The following is a 20,483-nucleotide window of genomic DNA, read 5'->3' as shown; positions in this document are numbered from 1 at the left end:
TGGGATTATGATGAAAAATTTTCTTGTTAATCAGAAATAATCAGCCCTTTTGTCCTTCTCTACTCATTACAGATATTCTTAATCAGCAACATACTTCAGGGGCCCACCATGAATCTACTAGCGATGGCAGAAGAAAAGAACTAGTTTTCCATGCTTGATTTAGTATGTAATGTGTACAGAACTGATTTGAAGAGACCTTAATTTGGTGGTTTTATAAACAAAGTCAAATGCACAGATTAAATGTGGTGTAATGGAATTCCATCTAGATGTTCTCACAGCAGAAGAAAACAAACCTGAAAGAAAAGCCTGTGTCATCAACTATATTAATAACTGTGGGATCTTCTTGTGGAAAAAGGTTGAACATCCTGGGGTGTTTTTCTTTGTGTGTGTGTGTGTGTGTGTGTGTGTGTGTGTGTGTGTACTATTTCACAGTGCCTTTACACTTCTTCTGTATAACAGTGGGCACTCAGCAAATGGTTGTGGCCCACTGATTCACTTCTGAATGTGGAAAAATATTGTTAAGTCTGGAAACAATTCAGGAAAAATTTATGTGTTTAGTTAATGAGTGAGAAGATGTTTTTGCTGATGTTTTTGGTGAACCACAATTAGAAGTTTCATCATTAGAAATCCAAAATGGTGGCAAGACCAAACTGGCATTACAACAAAATTATAGAACATCAACCTGAATAATCAACTGAAGACTAGCTGAACAGAAATCTTATAACCAAGGATTAATATAAGAAGCCACATGGAGACTGACAAGAAGGGCAAAGAGGTGACAAAGCCTGGCCTTGCACCCAAGTGTGGCAGTAGAAAATCTGTCTGGATATTTCAGCTCTAAGTGTATCCCTTAAAGAGCATGGGGTGTCAACCCCATGCTGGGATCCCCAGCCCAGAGCACCAGAGCCAAAAACAGGAGCCCACATAACATCTGACTATGAAAATCAGTGGGGATTCTATCTGCCAGAGAGACATTGGCGTCAGCTTGAAATTCAGGCACACTCTTAAAGAACTAACACACAAAATCTCATTCACAGCCACTCAACCTGGGCTCTGGTGGAGGGAGAGCAGCAGGGAGTGGAATAGAGTTATGTGAGGACAGACTGGGTTTTGTGGCTCTGGGGAGAGAGCTGAAAGGACAACAATTAGAGCCCCTGTGCTGAGTCCCCCTCCCACACCACAAAAGCCGTCTATCTTGGGTCAACCATTCTTGGTCATAGAGTGTCAGCCAGGGGGAATGCAAAAGCCATACCCTTCCAACTCCCAGTTGCCTGCAAAACTCATGCACTGTAGAGGATTCAGCTTCCTGGGTCCAGGTTATAGAGGTCTGAGCAAACTCAGGGAGTGACAGATTGCCTTATGTGGTTTTGGGGCAGAGAGGCCATTTAACCACTTTCCCATGAGCCTGACCATCGCCAAGCCCCTACTCCACACGGGAGATCTACTAACCTCACACTCCTGTTTCCTGGCAGCCCCACTCTGGCAAGCTTGAGCTCTCTAGGAAGTCCAGGCAGAATCTGGGGCAAACTGAATTTTGTGGTTCTAGGGTGGCAGCCATTTTTTCCTCACAATCCTGACCCATGCAGAGCTCTCCATTCACAGGTCAAATATTGGTCTGTCTGGGCCTGGTAAACAATGTTGTCTTGACTCTGATGTATACTTTGAGACCCTACCCCAAAGCGAAGTTATGTGAACACCCATCAGGTAGCAGCCAGACTAGGTCTGCCTAGGGATATTTGCTAGGTGGCCTTAGACCCAGCACTGGCACTAATTTTGAATCTGTATCAGTCTGGTGAGCAATACTCACCCTTACTTAGTGACTCACTGAGAACCTACTTCACACAAACTGCAAAGCACAAGAGGCTCTTTCAGTGACTGAAGTTACCAAGTAGTCAGCAAGCAGTGGAAGGCAAGAGAATATCTTGGGGTGCATTGTGCCTTTTTCAGACCTACCACCAGGCTTTGTGTTGGTGTAAGCCAGCATGGGTCATAGCTTGGTCATTACCACCCATGCCCAGGAACAGCAGAGGCAGACATAAGCTGTGTATCACTTTGTACCTCTAAACAGGTTGTTCAGGGTCAGTCACAGGCAATGTCTGACATTAGTATGCACAAGTGTCCCTCCCAAGAAGTCCCATAAGGAACATACCCAGTGGCCTCCTTCAGACAATATCAAAGCAGAACCCAATTAGTTTACAAGAGAAACATCCAAAGGGAACTCTCAGCATGCACAAGATCTGCTGAGGCAAATTCCACTTCGTGTGGTCACCATCTGCACATCAACTCATAGTCTGTAGTTGGGGTTGATCTTCACAGTTAGCTGGTCTGAGGGTTGATTGCATGCATGGATGGACCAACAGAAATCAAGGCTCAACTAAAACAGGAAAGCTCACATAACCCACAAAAGAGACATTCCTGGAACACCAATCAGGTGATTAGGAGAGAGCACCACTGGGTCCCATAGGACACCAACTACATAGGCCATCTTATCAACACTGGGAGACAGCATATCTAGAGAATACACAAAAACAAACACAGAGAGGCAGCAAAAACAACAGCATTAAAAAGGACATAGAAACTATCAATAAGAGCCAGGATAAAATGACAAATACAATATCTGAAATGAAGAAAACAGTAGAAGAAATTAAAACCAGGCTAGATGAGCAGAGGATAGAATCAGCAAACTGGAAGACAAAGTAGAGAAAATTCCCAGAAAGAACAATTAAATGAAAAAAAAAAATCTAAACATGAGTGAAGAGGGTTTAAGGAAACTGCAGGAGAACATGCAATAAAATATATCCACAGCATAGGGATAGCAGAAGGAGAAGAAGAGGAGTAAGGGATATAAAGCTTGTTTGAAAAAGTAATGACAGAAAGCTTCCTTGACTTGTTGAGAAAGACATGCAAGTACAGGAAGAACAGAGGGTCCCAATGAAGATAAACCTGAAGAGGTCTACTCCAACACATAATTAGAATAGAAAAACTTAAAGACAAAGAGAGAATCTTAAAGGCAGCAAGGGAGAAACAGCTGGTAACATACAAGGAAGCTCCAATAAGGCTATCAACTGATTGTTTAACATAAATGTTACAAGCCAAAATGTAATGGCAAGAAATATTCCAAGTAATGAAAATCAAAGCCTTACAACCAAAGTTGCTCTACCCAACAATGCTCTCATTTAAAATCGAAGTCAAAATAGTTTCCCATACAAAAAAAAAAGGCTAACAGAATACATCTCCACCAAACCAGCATTGCAAGAGTTGCTAAAGGGACTGCTTTAAGTAGATGGAGAGAGAGAGAGAGAAAGAGAGAGAGAGAGAGAGAGAGCGAGCACAGGTACAAAGGGGAAAATGGCAATGAGTAAGTACATATCAATAATAACCTTAATGACAATAGATTAAATGTTTCAGTCAAAAGACATAGGACACCTGAATGGATAAGCAAACATGACCCACATATGCTGTCTACAAGAAACCCACCACAGAATTAAAGACCTACACAGACTGAAAGTGATGGGATGGAAAAAATACTCCAAGTAAATGGACATGAAGACAAATTAGGAGTAGCAATATTTACATCAGACAAAATGGATTAAAAAAAAAAAAAGGCCATAAAGAGACAAAAAAGACAAAGGGAGAAATCTTTCAAGAAGATAACCATTGTAAACATATATGTACTCAAAATAAGAGCACCTAAATACATAAGAAAAATATTGGACGACTTCAAGAAAGATATCAGCAGCAACACACTCATAGTAGAGTATTTTAACACCTTAATTGTCAACAATGGACATATTTTCCGAGTAAAGAAAGAACAAGCATATTGTGGCATTAAACAACACTCTAGGTCAGATAGACTTAATTGATATATACAGAACTCTGTCCCACAAAAAGCAAAATACATATTCTTTTCAAATGCACATGGAATATTTTCAAAGAGAGACCACATGGTAGGACACAAAACAGGCTTCAACAAATTCAAGAAAAAAATAAATCCTATCAAGCATCTTCTCAGATCACAATGGATTGAAACTAGAAACCAACCTCAAGGAGAAAAGCTCAAAAACATTCTAATTAACAAGGACAAAATAACAAGTTACTAAATAATAAAGGGATTAAAAGTGAGATCAAGAAAAATTCAAAAACTTTCTAGAAAGAAGTAAAGATGAACACACAACAGCCCCAAACCTATGGGTCACGGTGAAGGCAGTCCTGAGAGGAAAGTTTATAGCAATACAGGCCTACTAAAAAGGACAGAAGCATCTCAGATAAACAATCTAATCTTACACCTACCAGAACTAGAGGGACAACAACAAACAAAGCTCAGAGTGAGTAGAAGGAAGGAAATACTCAAGATCAGAGCAGAGTTAAATTATATAAAGTCTAAAAGAAGAATTTAAAAAATCAATAACTATGAGCTGGATCTTTGAAAAGATAAACAAAATTAACAACCCTTTAATTATACTCATGAAGAAAAAGAGAGAACCCAACGAAATAAAATCAGAAAAGAAAGAGGAGATATTGCAACTAATACCACAGAAATGCAAGAGATTGTAAAAAATTACTATGAATAACTATATGCCACAAAATTGAAAAACCTGGGTGAAATGGACAAATTCTTATTAACATATAGTCTTGCGAAGCTAAAACCAGAAGAGGCAGAAAGCCTGACTAGCTAGACCAGTAACAATTAGTGAAATTGAAGCAGTAATAAAAATACTCCTGGCACACAGAAGCTCTGGATTGGATGGCCCCACAGGTGAATCATATCAAATATAGTGGGAAGGGTTAACTCTTATCTTTCTGAAATTATTGCAAAAATAATTGAGAAGGGTAGACTTCCAAATTCTTTTTATGAGGCCAATATTATCGTAATTCCAAAAGAGCTAAATGTACAACAAAGAAAGAAAACACAAGTCAATATCGCTGATGAACATAGATGCTAAAATCCACAAAATATTGGCAAACTGGATCCAGCAATGCATTAAAACGGTCATACACTATGAGCAAGTGGGATTATTTCAAGGATGCAAAGATGGTACAATATTTACAAATTAATAAATGTAATATACCATATAAACAACATGAAGGATAAAAACCCTATTATCATATCAATAGATGCTGAAAAATCATCTGATAAAGTACAATGCTCATTTATCATAAAATTCTTAGCAAAGTGGTAATAGAGGGAGCATACGGCAACATAATAAAGGCCATATATGAGAAATATACAGCCAACATCATACTCAATGGGCAAAAATTAAAGCTTTCCTCTTATTAGGAAAAAGACAGGGTTGTCCGCTTTCATAGTATTGGAATTTCTAGCTACAACAGTAAGACAAGAAAAAGAAATAAAGTCATCCAAAATTGGAAAGGAGAAAGTAAAACTTTCAATATTTGCTGACGACATGACATGTACATAAAAACCCTATAAGCTCCAAAAACCTATCCGACCTAATAAGTGAATATGGCAGAACATCAGTATACAACGTCAATATTCAGAAATCAAAAACATTTTTATAGACCAATAATGAAATATTAGAAACAGAACCTTTGAGAAAATGCCACTTACTCTAGCAATGAGAAAGTGAATTACTTAAGAATAAACTTAACCAAGGTGGTAAAGACCTGTAATCAGAAAACTACAGAACGCTGAAGAAAGAAATTATGGAAGATACAAATAAACGGAAGTATATCATATGCTCATGGATTGAAAGAATTAGCATCATTAAGATGCCCATAGTACCCAAAGCAATTTAAACACAATCCCTATTAAAATTCCCATGACATATTTCACAGATTTAGAACCTATATCTCAAAACTGTATATGGGACATAAAAGACATCGAAAGCCCCAGGGATCTTGAGAAAGAAAAACAAAGTAAGAGGGATCAAAATACCTGATACAACAAGGTCACTGTAATCTAAACAGTCTGGTACTAGCATAAGGACAGAAATATAAATTAATGGAACAGAATAAAGGGCCCAGAAATAAATGCATATCTATATGGTCAATTAATATTTTACAAAGTAAGCAGAAGCATAAAGTGGAATAAGAACTGCTTTTTCTATAAATGATGTTGGGAAAACTGGACTGATACATGCAAAAAGAAAGAAAGAAAGAAAGAAAGAAAGAAAGAAAGAAAGAAAGAAAGAAAGAAAGAAAGAAAGAAAGAAAGAAAGAAAGAAAGAAAGAAAGAAAGAAAGAAACTAGGCCATCAACTTATACCATACACGAAAATAAAATAAAAATAAATAAAAGATTTACACATAAGCCATGATACCATAACAGCCTAGGAGAAAACAGAGGTAGTAAGATTTCAGATATTCCATGCAGCAATGTTTTTGTTGATACATCCTCTATGGCAAGGGAAATAAAATAAAGAATAAACAAATGGGACTACATCAAATTAAAAAGCTTCTACATGGCTAAAGAAAACATCATCAAAATGAAAAGTGATCCAACCATATGGGAAACCATATTTGCCAATGAAAACGTGGACAGAGGTTTGATCTCCAAAATATATAAAGATCTCATATGACTCAATACTAGGAAGAGAAGCAATCCAATTAAAAAACCAGCAAACGACCTGAACATACACTTCTCCAATGAGGACATAAAGAGGGCCCATAAACATCTGGAAGGATGCTTAACTAGCCATTAGAGAGATTCAAATTTAAACAACAGTGAGGTACCACCTCACACCTGTCAGAGTGGCCATCATTAATAAATGAACAAACAGCAAGTGCCAGTGAGGATTTAAAGAAAAGGGAACCCTAGTGCACTGTTTGTGGGAATGCAGACTGGTGCAGCCACTGTGCAATATGGTATGTAATTTCCTTAAAAAAAAAAAAAGATATGGAAAGGCCTTTTGATCAAGTGGTTCTACTTCAGGGATAATACCCTAAGAATCATGAAATACCAATTCAAAAAAAAATGTATACACCCTTATGTTTATTGCAGTACTATTTATAATAGCCAAGTACTAGAAACAGCCTAATTGTTCATTTGTAAGTGAGTGGATCAGAAACTGTCTTACATCTACACAATGGAATCCTACACAGCAGAAAGAAAGAAGGAACTTCTATCTTTCTTGACAACACAGATGAAACTGGAGAGTATTATGTTAAGTGAAATAAGCCAGTAGGCAAAAGACAAATATCATAGGGCCCCACCTATAAGAGAAACCAAATGAACAAAACCAATTAAAAAAATAGAACCAGAGACATGGAAACAAAGAACCGACTGACAGTGACCAGAGGAGAGGGGTTAGAGGGATAAGGGGGGACAGAAGAGTAAGCGTCTAATCAAGAAGCATGTACAAATGACCTATGGGCATAAACAACAGGGTGGGGATTGACTCTGGGAGTATGTGAGTAGGCAGGGCAGGGGAGAGCAATGGGGGAAAATTGGGACAACAGTAAAAAGACAATTTAAAAATGGCAAAAAATACTGTCAGCTGGTTTCTCAATACGTCACTGACATCAATGTACAAGTCTTCCAGACAGAAAATCAGCAAGGATTCAGCAGCATTAAATGACATATTAGATCTGATGGATTTAATTGATATCTTCAGAGCATTTTACCCCATAGCAGCAGAATATGCATTCTTTTCAAGTATACATAAAACATTTTTCAGGATAGACCAATGTTGGGATGCAAAACAAGTCTCAATAAATTAAAGATCAAAATCATATCGAGCATCATCTCTGACCATAATGGTATGAAACTAGAAATAAATCACAAGAAAAAAAAAAAAAAAAAAACCCTGAAAGACAGAGAAGGACATGGAAGCTAACTTGCATGTTACTAAACAACAGTGGTGTTTATGATAACCAAACTTTTTGGGAACAACTCAGGAGCCCATCAATAGATGAGTGAATATAGAAACATCGGTACATATATACAATAGAATATTAATGAGCCATAAAAAATATTACCACTTACAACAGCATGGATGGAACTAGAGGACATGAAGCTGAGTGAAATAAGTCAGTCAGAGTAAGAAAAATACCATATAATTTCATTTATATGTGTAATCTAAGGAACAATATAAATGAACAAACAAAAACAGAAACAGACTCATAGACAGACTCATAGATACAGATAACAGACTGATGGTTGTCAGAAAGGAGGGTGGTTGGGGGACTTGTTGAAAAGGTGAGGGGATTGAGAAGTACAGTTTGGTAGTTACAAAACAGTCATAAGTATGTAAAGTGCAGCATAGGAAATGTAGTCAATAATATTGTAATAATCATGTATAGTGCCAGGTGAGTACTAGAAATATCAGGGAGAATACTTTGAAAAGTGTATGATTGTCTAACCACTATGCTGTATACCAGCAACTAATACAAAATAATGTTGAATGTAAACTATAATTAAAAATGTTTAATCTTTTTGAAAAGGTAGCTCTTTCAACTAATGGTACCACAAAAAATAATAAACGTCTACCTTTTCCTCACATCATACAAAAATATTAACTCAAATCATAGAACTAACTATAAAAAGGAACATTATTATATTTTTGTATGAAAATTTAGAATAAAAATTTCTGTGGCTTTAGCTTAAGTATTTGTTAAATACCAAAAGCTCAAAAAATTTAATAAAATGGGCTCCTCCAGAATAAAATATATTGTTATTGAAGACATAGCTAAGAAACCAAATACAAGCCACAATCTGGGACAAAATTATTCCAAAACATACATTCAATAAAGTGACTATATTCAGAACACATGAAGAGTGTATACAATTCAGTAAGGAGAAAAACAAGTCAATAAATAAATGAGCAAGGTAGAAGACAGGTAACAAAGAACAGGAGAACCGCTTGCTCGGCCTGGCTGACGGGTCACTGGAATGAAGGGAAAAGACAGTTAACAAAGATTATTCTGTTACAACAGGGACTGAACAGAGACCGAGGCTGAGAAGATGGCGGAGGAGTGAGGTGAGGCTGCGGTTTCAGGCTCCGGAGACAAGTCTGCAGTTTGGGCTAATTGCAGACAGAACCTCTCAGTGAGCAGCTGGACACTGGCAGGCATTGAGCCAAGGCACTGCTGGATTAGAGAAAATCCATCTGGGAACAACCTGTCTAGTGAGCATAGCGAGGAAAAGGGGATGAAACGGGATTCCTGACTGGGGTGGCTGCCCGAGCTGAGGCTGGAAGTACACAAAGGCTTTTTGGAGACCACAGGCTATCCGGGAGAGGAGTTGGGAGGAGAGCAGATCTCTGCCTGCTGGCAGAGACTGGACTCCACCAAGTGGCATTGGCGCTGAAGGACAGGAGACAGCCTGCTGCCAGGCAAGTGAGAACATAATTCTCCTTTATATTTTTCTCTAGTGGAAGGTGGAGAGGGGAGGAAAGTTTGGGGGTGGTAGGACATTCTTGAGGAGTGCAGGGGCAGTGGTGCGCTCATCCACTCCCCAACCCTACACTTGGGTCTCAGGGGCACGCATAGGGAAGTGCTCTCACTGGCCCAGGTGCGCGGGAGCCGTGAGTACAGGCGTCCCTCGGACACTCCCCAACGGACATAAGATCAGTGCCCCAATGGGCAAAGGGAGGGCCCACTGAACACGCAGAGGACGGTGCGCAGATACCCTTAGACAGCTCCCGTGGGTGCCGGGCCAGAGGCTGGAAAGCAGACCACTAGCTCAGGCTCTGTTCATGCCGGCCCAGATGGGCGAGGGAAGGCAGTAGGCTTCGGTGCCAGAACAGCGGGCGGCAGCAACTCACAGACGCTCACTTCCACTGAGCATAAGTGTCCGCGGCCCCGCCCTAAGAGGCGAGAGACCAACTCCCGGAGCTCGGCTCAGCAGGACTAAGGGCACTGGCAGGCGACCAAGAAAACGCCTCAGCCCGGGGACAATAGGAGCCAATCCCAGGGTAAGTTCTCCGGCCGCTCGGGCGCGTGCACAGACGTGTGCAGGGACACCTTGGCACAAACGCGAAACCACTTCCGCCGGGCAAAAATAGGCGTGCGGGGCCAGCTCTGGGCGGCCCCGCCCCTGCAGGGGCTCGCGCGCAAGGACACCTCAACTGGCTCCGGCAGGCAGCAAGGGAGCCTGCCTTGCCGGCAACTGCGGGCGTGCACCATTGCGGCAACCACGGGCGCACACCATTGCTACAACCGCGGGCGCACACCAGTGCTACAAGAAACAAGAACCTCTGAACAGCCACACTAGACCAGCTGTGGACGCAGAAAAATAAGGTGACACACCAAGGTTAAAACGGACATCTCCACAAAAGAATTCGAGATAAAGTGGATAGAGTGACTCTCAATCAACAAGCCAGAAGGAATATCCTAACAAAAAAATCTGAAATATAACCAGACAGCATAAACAAACGATATAAAAGGTCCCCCAAGAACATCAGGCTCAGGAGATCCAGGAGATCAAAGAGACTGCAGCACTGAAACCCCCAGATCTACCATAAAAAAATCTCATACCACAAAGGTGGGAAGGCAAAGCAGACAAATCCAAATAACAAAAACAAACAAGAAGAATCCAACATGGTAACATGCAGAAACAACCTCTCAATGAAAAGAAAAGAGGAATCCCCAGAAAGAGAGGTAGATGGAATAGACATAGCCCAAATGTCAGACATGGAATTCAAAACTATGGTGGTGAAGAAGCTCAATATGCTCGAAAACCTCAAAAACAACTATGACAACCTCCAAGGAAGTTACCAACAGCTCCAAGAAAATTACAGGGAACTGGCAGAGAACTACACCAGCATAAAAAAAGACATAGAAACTATCAACAAGAACCAGGAAGAAATGAAGAATGCAATCTATGAACTGAAAACCACAGTAGAATCGGTCAAAAGCAGACTAAACGAAGCAGAGGATTGGATTAGTGAGTTAGAGCATAATGTAGGTAATAATTCTCGAATGATACAGCATAATGTAAAAAGATTGAAAAAAATCAACAAGATGTAAGGGAATTACAAGATAGCATTAAAAAAATAATTTAAGGATCATAAGAATAAGAGAGGGAGAAGGAAAGGAGCATGGAATTGAAAAACTGATAGGAGAAATAGTGACAGAAAATTTTCCGAACCTGACGAGAGAAAAAGTTATGCAAGTCCAAGAAAAACTGAGAGTTCCAATAAAGAGGAACCCCCAAAAACCCACTCCAAGGCACATCATAGTGAAAATGGCAACATTCCAAGACAAAGAGAGAATCCTCAAAGCAGCAAGAGAAAAACAGCAAATAACTTACAAGGGAGCTTCAATAAGGCTATCGACCGATTTCTCAATAGAAACATTCCAAGCCAGAAGGGAATGGTCAAAAATATTTCAAGCAATGAAAAACAAGGCCTACAACCAAGAATACTCTACCCAGCAAGGCTCTCAATCAAAATAGAAGGTGAAATAAGGAGTTTCTCAGACAAAGGAAGACTAAAAGAATATATCTCCACCAAACCAGCATTGCAAGAGATGCTAAAGGGAATATTCTAAGAAAAAGGAAGAGAAAAAACAAAAAAAGAGTAGAGGACCAGAGATACAAAGGGAAATGAATAAATACATGTCAATAATAACCTTAAATGTAAATGGATTAAATGCTCCCATTAAAAGACATAGGGTAACAGAATGAATAAGAAAACAGGAACCATATATTTGCTGTCTACAAGAAAAACACCTCAAAACAAAAGATTTAACCAGACTGAAAGTAAAGGGATATAAAAAAATATTCCAAGCAAACGAACCTGAAAAAAAAGCTGGGGTAGCAATCCTCATATCAACAAAACTGATTTCAAGGCAAGGGCAATAAAAAGAGACAAAGAAGGACATTTCATAATACTTAAAGGAACAATTCATCAAGAACATATAACACTGATAAACATATATGCATCCAACATAGGAGCACCCAAATACATAAAGAAAATACTAAAAGACCACAAGAAGCATATTAACAACAACCCACTCATAGTAGGGGACTTCAACACTCCATTATCAACAATAGACAGATCATCCAAGCAAAGAAACAACAAGGATATACAGGCATTGAACAACACACTAAACACATGGACTTAACTGATATATATAGAACTTTTCACCCCAAAGAAGCAAAATATACATTCTTTTCAAAGGCACATGGAACATTTTCAAAGATAGACCACATAATAGGACACAAAATAAACCTCAACAAATTCAAGAAAATTGAAATCATATCAAGCATCTTTTCAGACCACAATGCCTTGAAACTAAAAATCAACCTCAGGGAAAAAAATCAAAGACACCGAAACTCATGGAGAATGAATAACACGCTCTTTAATAACGAATGGGTTAACAATGACATCAAAGAGTAAATAAAGAGATTTCTAGAAACTAATGACAATGAACACACAGCAGCCCAAAACCTATGGGACACAGCAAAAGCAGTCCTAAGAGGGAAGTTCATAGCAATACAGGCATATCTGAAAAGGCTAGAAGAATCTCAAATAAAAAACCTAACCATAAAACAACAAGAACTAGAACAGCAACAACAAACAAAGCCTAGGGCAAAAAGAAGAAAGGAAATAATCAAGATCAAAGCAGCATTAAATGATATAGAAACTAAACGAACAATCCAAAAAATCAACAAAACTAGGAGCTGGTTTTTTAAAAAAATAAACAAAATTGACAAGCTTCTATCCAAGCTCATTAAGAAAAAAAGAGAGAAGACCCAAATTAAAAAAATCAGAAATGAAAGAGGAGAAATCATGACTGATACCTCAGAAATACAAACAATTATAAGAAATTACTACAAACAACTATATGGCAAGAAATTTGACAACGTAGTAGAAATGGACAGATTTCTAGAAACATATAACCTTCCAAAACTGATTCAAGAAGAAGTAGAAAGTCTCAACAGACCAATAACAAAGAAAGAAATTGAAACAATAATCCAAAATCTCCCTTCACACAAAAGGCCTGGACCGGATGGCTTCACAGGCAAATTTTACAAAACATTTAGGGAAGAACTAAGTCCTACCTTCCTCAAAGTATTCCAAAAAATCCAAGAAGAGGGGAAAACCCCAAACTCTTTCTATGAAGCCAGTATTACCCTAATCTCAAAACCAGGTCAAGACACAGCGAAGAAAGAAAACGACAGGCCAATATCACTGATGAACATAGATGCTAAAATCCTCAATAAAATTTTGGCAAACAGGATCCAACAATACATCAAAAAGATCATACACCATGATCAAGTGGGATTCATCCAAAGGATGCAAGGATGGTTTAATATTTGCAAATCAATCAATATAATACATCACCTAAACAATATGAAAGACAAAAATCACATGATCATATCTATAGATGCAGAAAAAGCATTTGATAAAGTACAACACCCATTTATGTTGAAAACACTCAGCAAAATGGGAATAGAGGGAGCATACCTTAACATCATTAAGGCTATATATGAGAAGCCTGAAGCCAACATCATACTCAATGCACAAAAACTGAAAGCATTCCCCCTGAAATCAGGAACTAGACAAGGCTGTCCTCTCTCTCCGCTTCTATTCAACATAGTGTTGGAAGTCCTAGCCACAGCAATCAGACGAGACAAAGAAATAAAAGGCGTCCAAATGGGGAAAGACGTAAAACTATCACTATTCGCAGACTACATGATAGTATACCTAGAAAATCCTATAAACTCCACTAAAAGACTACTTGATATAATAAATGAATTTGGCAAAATAGCAGGGTACAAAGTAAATATACAGAAATCGAAGGCATTTCTGTACACCAACAATAAAATCTCAGAGACAGAAGCAAAAAAGAAAATACCATTTACTATAGTAACAAGAAAAATAAAGTACCTAGGAATAAACTTAACCAAAGAGATAAAAGACCTGTACACTGAAAATTATGCAACATTGAAGAAAGAAATTAAAGAAGATACAAATAAATGGAGGCAAATACCATGTTCTTGGATGGGAAGAATCAACATCATCAAAATGGCCATACTACCCAAAGCAATTTACAAATTCATTGCAATCCCTATTAAAATACCAATGACATATTTCACTGACCTAGAACAAATCCTCCAAAAATTCATATGGAAGCAAAAGAGACCCCGAATAGCAAAAGCAATCTTGAAACAGAAGAACACAGCAGGAGAAATCACGATACCAGACATCAAACAATACTACAAAGGCACTGTGATCAAAACAGTCTGGTACTGACATAAGAACAGACATATAGGTCAGTGGAACAGAATAGAGAGCCCAGAAATAAACCCAGGCCTCTATAGTCAACTAATATTTGATAAAGGAGGAAGGAACATAAAATGGAGTGAGAAGAGCCTCTTTAACAAATGGTGCTGGGAGAGCAGGACAGGGACGTGCAAAAAAATGAAACTAGTCCACCAACTTACACCGCACACGAGAATAAACTCAAGATGGATTAAAGACTTAAATGTAAGCCGTGATACCATAAAAGTCCTAGAGGAAAACATAGGCAGGAAAATTTCAGATATCACACGTAACAATATCTTCACGGATACATGTCACAAGGCAAGAGAAATAAAGGAAAAAATAAACAAAAGGGACTACATCAAACTAAACAGTTTCTGCTCATCAAAAGAAAACATCAGCAAGATGAAAAGGAAACCAACCATATGGGAAAACATATTTGCCAATGATATCACAGACGGGGGACTGATCTCCAAAATTTATAAAGAGCTTATACAACTCAACACCAAGTAAACAAACAACCCAATTAAAAAATGGGCAAAGGACCTGAACAAACACTTCTCTGGAGAGGACATACAGACGGTCCATAGGCACATGAAAAAAATGCTCAACATCATTGGCCATCATTGAGATGCAAGTAAAAACCACAATGAGATACCACCTTACACCTGTCAGAATGGCCATCATCAACAAATCAACAAACAACAAATGCTGGCGAGGATGTGGAGAAACAGGAACCCTACTGCACTGTTGGTGGGAATGCAGACTGTTGCAGCCACTATGGAAAACAGTATGGAATTACCTCAAAAAACTAAAAATGGAACTGCCATTTGAACCAGTGATTCCACTGCTAAGATTATACCTGAAATATCCTAAAACCCTAATTCAAGAGAACTAATGCACCCTTATGTTCATAGCAGCCCTGTTTACAATAGCTAAGTGCTGGAAACAGCCTAAGTTCCCATCTGTAGATGAGTGGATCAAAAAACAGTGGTACATCTACACAATGGAATACTATGTAGCAGAAAGAAAGAAGGAACTCCTGCCATTTGCGACAACATGGATGGAACTAGAGAGAATTATGCTTAGTGAAATAAGCCAGGCAAAGAAAGAAAAATACCATATGATATCACCCAATACAGGAAACTAAAGAGCAACAGAAACAAACGAACTAAATAGGCAAAGACTAGAATAGTAGTCAGTAAGGGGAAGAGGGGAAGGAGAGAAGAGGGATAAGTAAAGGAAGGGTCTAGTCGAGGAACGTATATGAATGACTCATGGACATGGACAACGGGGAGGGATATGATTGTGGGAGAAGGGATGGGCTGGGAGGGGTGAGCAATGGGGGAAAAATGGGACAACTGTAATTGAATAACCAAAAAATTAAATTAAAAAAAAAAAAAGAAACCCTATAGACTCCACTAAAAAACTACTCAACATAATAAGTGAATTTGGCAAAAGAGCAGGGTACAAAGTCAATATACAGAAATGTAAGGCATTTCTGTACACCGACAGCAAAATAACAGAGATAGAAACAAACAAAAAAAACCCCATTTACTATAGAAATAACAAAAATAAAGTACCTAGGAATAAACTTAACTAAAGAGATAAAGACTTGTCCTTGGAAAACTATGTAACACTGAAGAAAGAAATTAAGGGAGATACAAATAAATAGAAGCAAATACCATGTTCATTGATGGGAAGATTCAACATCATTGAAATGTCCATACTACCCAAAGCAGTTTATAGGTTCAATGCAATCCCTATTAAAATACCAACAGCATATTTAACAGACCTAGAACAAATACTTCAAAAATTTACATGGAACCAAAAAAGACCCTGAATAGCCACATCAATCTTGAGGAAGAAGAACACAGTAGGAGGAATCACTATACCTGATACCAAACTATACTTCAAAGCCACTGGTACTGTTTTAATTACAGACATATAGGTCAATGGAACAGAATAGAGAGCCCAGAAATAAACCCAGGTCTGTATGGTCAACTAATATTTGACAAAGGGGGAAGAAGCATAAAACGGAGTGAGAAGAGCTTCTTTAACAAATGGTGCTGGGAGAACTGGCCAGGGACATAAAAAAAAAAAAAATTGAAACTAGACCACCAACTTACACCACACACTAGAATAAACTCAATATGGATCAAAGACTTAAATGTAAGCTTCTGAATAGCCTCTCCTGAGAAACTGTCAGTTTCTTCTGTTGTCCCAATCCCTACCAGTTTTCACAGCCAGAAGCTATGAGGCTTTATTTTCTTGCCTTGAAACCATCAACTGTGTGGTCTAGTCTGGGGCTGAGATCATTTCCCTGGTGTCTCTCCTGGTTTTTATCTGACACTCAAGAATGCAGGACCACTCATTCTGTCAGGCACAGCCACTGTGTGGGCAATATTGCCTCACATTGGCCACACCAGTTCTCATCACTTTGGCTACCCATCTCTTCCCCTCCTACCTGTCTGGATGAATACTTCTTAAATCCTTGGTTTTTGGACTTCTCTACAGTTTAATTTTCTGCCTATTGTGGTTTTCCTTTGTTTTGAGGTAGTTGTAATCCTACCTATGGTTCTGTGATGAGGCAAAGCATGTCTAGCTATGCCTCTATCTTGGCCAGAAGTCTCTGAAATCAAGAGAATTGTTTATGTGTTTTGAACTTGAGCAGTGACTTTCACATTTTTGACTGTGATACACACACACTATATATTTTACATATATGCATATGTGTACATACATATGAATATCAGCATGTAGAATGACGGGAAGTTCTAAAAAACGCATAAAGAAAAACTTCAGTATGACGGGTTTGGGTGGGTAGGTTACTATATTTTCCATGTTCAATTTTACTGATTTTGTCTAGTTAAGTTGGGAAGACATTTTTTTTGTTTTTTTAAATCAATGTAGAAAATCCATACATAAAACCTAAAGATAATATTATTGTAATCAACCCAGAGAATCAATTAAAAAATTTTAAAACCTAAAGTAATTCAGAAAATTATAAGTAAATAAAAAATAAATATACAAGATATTTAAATTCATTATTTACATTAAAGCTACAATAATTAAAATGATGTGACATAGGCTCAAATATCATAGTTCACTGGAAGAAAACAAGTAGCTGAAATAGCATTCAGTTAATCCTTTGATAAGAAAAATAATCACATAAAATTCTCCCTTCATTGCTCATACCGTTACACATTCTGCATGAATTGCAGTGTAAGAATTTAAAACCAACTTAAAATCCTATTTACCAGTGTAGCTATCTAAGATGCATGAAATAAGTATATGGCATGATATTTTTTAATGCACTATTTCAAATATATATACATATAAATTTATTTAACTGATTAATTTGCTATATGTTAGAAGATTAAATTTAAACTCCATCTTAGCAATATTTATAAAGTCAGTCATACTAGTCCTCATTATAATTATAGTTGTAACAGACATAAGCACAATTTTGTGTATGATTACACACTTCGGAGACAAGGCACATAAAACATTTCTATTTCTGTGTTTACACACTCAGAATACCACAGAACTGAATAAACTTTTAATAATTTTACAACTCTGATTCATCATGAGGCAACATGTCTATATATAAATCAATCAGATTATGCTGGAAATCCTCAAAAAGGAAGAATAAGGAGATCATTTCACATATCACATCCTACATAGTAATGTCAAAGGGAACTTAACAAATGGAGGTAATTTCCAAATTAACTCACGGGTTTTGTTTAAAAAACAAACAAACAAACAAATCTGTTGTAGCACATAATGAAATCTATAAGTCGTTAAAAATTGTATCCTTAGTTTATATAACTAACCCTAAATTATATAACATTAAATAAAAAGTTACATTTGAAAAAAAAACATAAAAAGCATTGCATGTAGAAGAATATAAATCTTTCACATTAATAGTTTAATCATATTACACAAAGTTCAGTGCATGGTCCCACTGGCTGACAAATACAGCCATATTAAATATATTCACAGAAACACACATCAGATTTTTTAAGGTGACATGGTATGTATTAGAATTCTCCAGAGACACAGAACCAATCAGATTTACACACACACACACACACACACACACGCACAAGCAAGCAAGCAAGAATGAGATATTTATTTTAAGGAACTGGCTTACACAACTGTGGGGACTGGCAAGTCCAAAATCTTCAGTGTAGGCTGGCAGGGTGGATACCCAGTAAGAGGTGATGTTGCAACTAAAGTTACAAAGGCAGTCTGGAGGAAGAATTGCCTCTTCTTTGGAAATATAGGCCTTCAACTGACTGGATTAGGCTCACCCACATTATGAGGGTAATCTGATTTAAATGTTAATTTCATCTAAAAAAATACCTTCAGAGCAACACTTATACTGCTGTTTGACCAAAAACTGGGTACCACAGCTTAGCCAAGATGGGACACAAACTTAAAAATCACAGAATATATTTAAAAGGGAAAAATAGATTTGAATATTTAGGTACCATAAAGTGAACAGTGTTAATCCAAAATGAATATTCAACCCTTGTGGGGGTGCACACACATGTAGGAGGGAGCTAGTGAGGAAGAAATGCTAGCAAGATCCACCGTGGATGTTCACATTTCCCACCCTGGCCCCCAGCACCTACCCAGTTGGCTTGGCTCAGCCATGATTAAGGCATTCCTCCTCTTCAGCAACCACAGGAATCCATGGCTGGTAGAGTCTACTAGCCTTAGAGTGAGGGTTATTATGCTAAGTGAAATAAGCCATTTAAAGAAAGACAAATACCATATGATCTCACTTATATGTGGAATCTAATAAACAAAATAAACTGATGAACAAAAGAAGACCAGAGGCATAAATAAATGGAACAGACTGGCAGGGGAGAAAGGGGGGTGGTGGTGAAGGGGACTGAAAGAAATTATCCAAAGAATATATATGCGTATGTGCAAAACTCATGGACACAGAAAACAATGTGGTGAATGCCAGGGTGGGAGTGTTGAGTGGAGGGGGCAAAGGGGAACAAAATGGAGGATATCTGTAATAGCGTCAACAATAAGATAAAAATATGAAACAGCATACCATCAGGGAGACATTCCATTTGGTATCAAGTGGAGATGAAAATGTTTGTATGTTTGTAATTACCTAGGAAGATTATTTATCAGAGAAAGTCTGACAGCAAACTGATTTATAGGCATTATTTGATATTATATTTTGTGTTATATGTGAATTCTTGAGAAAGTGAACTTGGCATTTTAGATCTAATTGAAGTAATTGTGGAAGGACTAATGTTTACACAAATGTTTTGAAAGTGTGAAGTGGACTTAATTTTCCATGTAAATAATGTTTTGAAACAAGTGTTTTGAAAGTGTCTGTGAACTAGATTTAATTTTCCATGCAGATAAAGTTCACAATACTCTTGCAGAAATGGTGATAAGGAATGTATGGAGACCAACCTGAGTGATATTGTTATACAAATTGATGCTTAAAATAAACTGGAGAAATATGAAGCTGGCTTAGCCAGAGATCCAGCCAGTGCTGTATCACTTGTCAAGAATATAAATCTTGAGATCCCAAGAAATATTAACATCGGTGACTTCAATATAAAAGCTTAAAAGGTCATTCTTAGGTAAAATCCGGGGGGGGGGGGATTTATCTAAGTATACCATGTATTTGTGTAAAATCAGCATGACAGATCAGTGTTGCTTTTCTTGCTCTGTGATTTTGAAAAAAAAATGAGTAGTTCCAGTGTGGCTTTTTAAAACTTATTTTCTAAATTGCATTCCTATGCTGACCTCAGGCATGCCTCTATGTTTTGGCTACAACAGTATTTCTCAAAGTGTTTGAAATATTTAAATTATGTACAACCCAAAATGTTGGTGCTCTGTATAGATCATAAGTGCAACATTCCTTAATTATTTTTGTTATTTGTCACAAATGTTATTTAAAGAACCAAGTATGTACTCCATGAAAATATTGTGACATTTTTCTCTTCGTATAAATACAGTTCTGTCCTGGCTGGTGTGACCCAGTGGACTCAGTGCCAGCCTGAGTACTGAGAGGTCGCTGGTTCAAATCCCAGTCAGGGCACATGCCTGGATTGCAGGTTAGGTCTCCAGTTGGGGATGTGGGAGAGGCAACAAATCGATGTTTCCCTCCCTCTCTTTCTCCCTCTCTTTCCCTGTCTCAGAAAATAACTAAAAATCTTAAAAGAAAAAAGTCTAAGGAAATGATACTTCTAAAGCAAAAAAGAAAAAAATTCAACCCTTGAGTTCTTTGGAGAAATAACTGCCAATGCTTTCTACCTGATGAAAATGATTA

General features: G+C 37.8%; 1 pseudogene; it reads left to right on the top strand.

The window, feature by feature from the left end:
- Positions 1–19,230: 19,230 nt before the first annotated feature.
- LOC149991160 (AP-3 complex subunit sigma-1 pseudogene) lies at positions 19,231–19,777 on the top strand (annotated as a pseudogene).
- The last annotated feature ends 706 nt before the right edge of the window (positions 19,778–20,483 follow it).

The sequence above is a fragment of the Furipterus horrens genome, unplaced genomic scaffold (genome assembly GCF_987537825.1).
Source record: "Furipterus horrens unplaced genomic scaffold, mFurHor1.1.pri manual_scaffold_17, whole genome shotgun sequence".
NCBI lineage: Eukaryota > Metazoa > Chordata > Mammalia > Chiroptera > Furipteridae > Furipterus > Furipterus horrens.
This window is presented reverse-complemented; position numbering and strand designations above follow the sequence as displayed.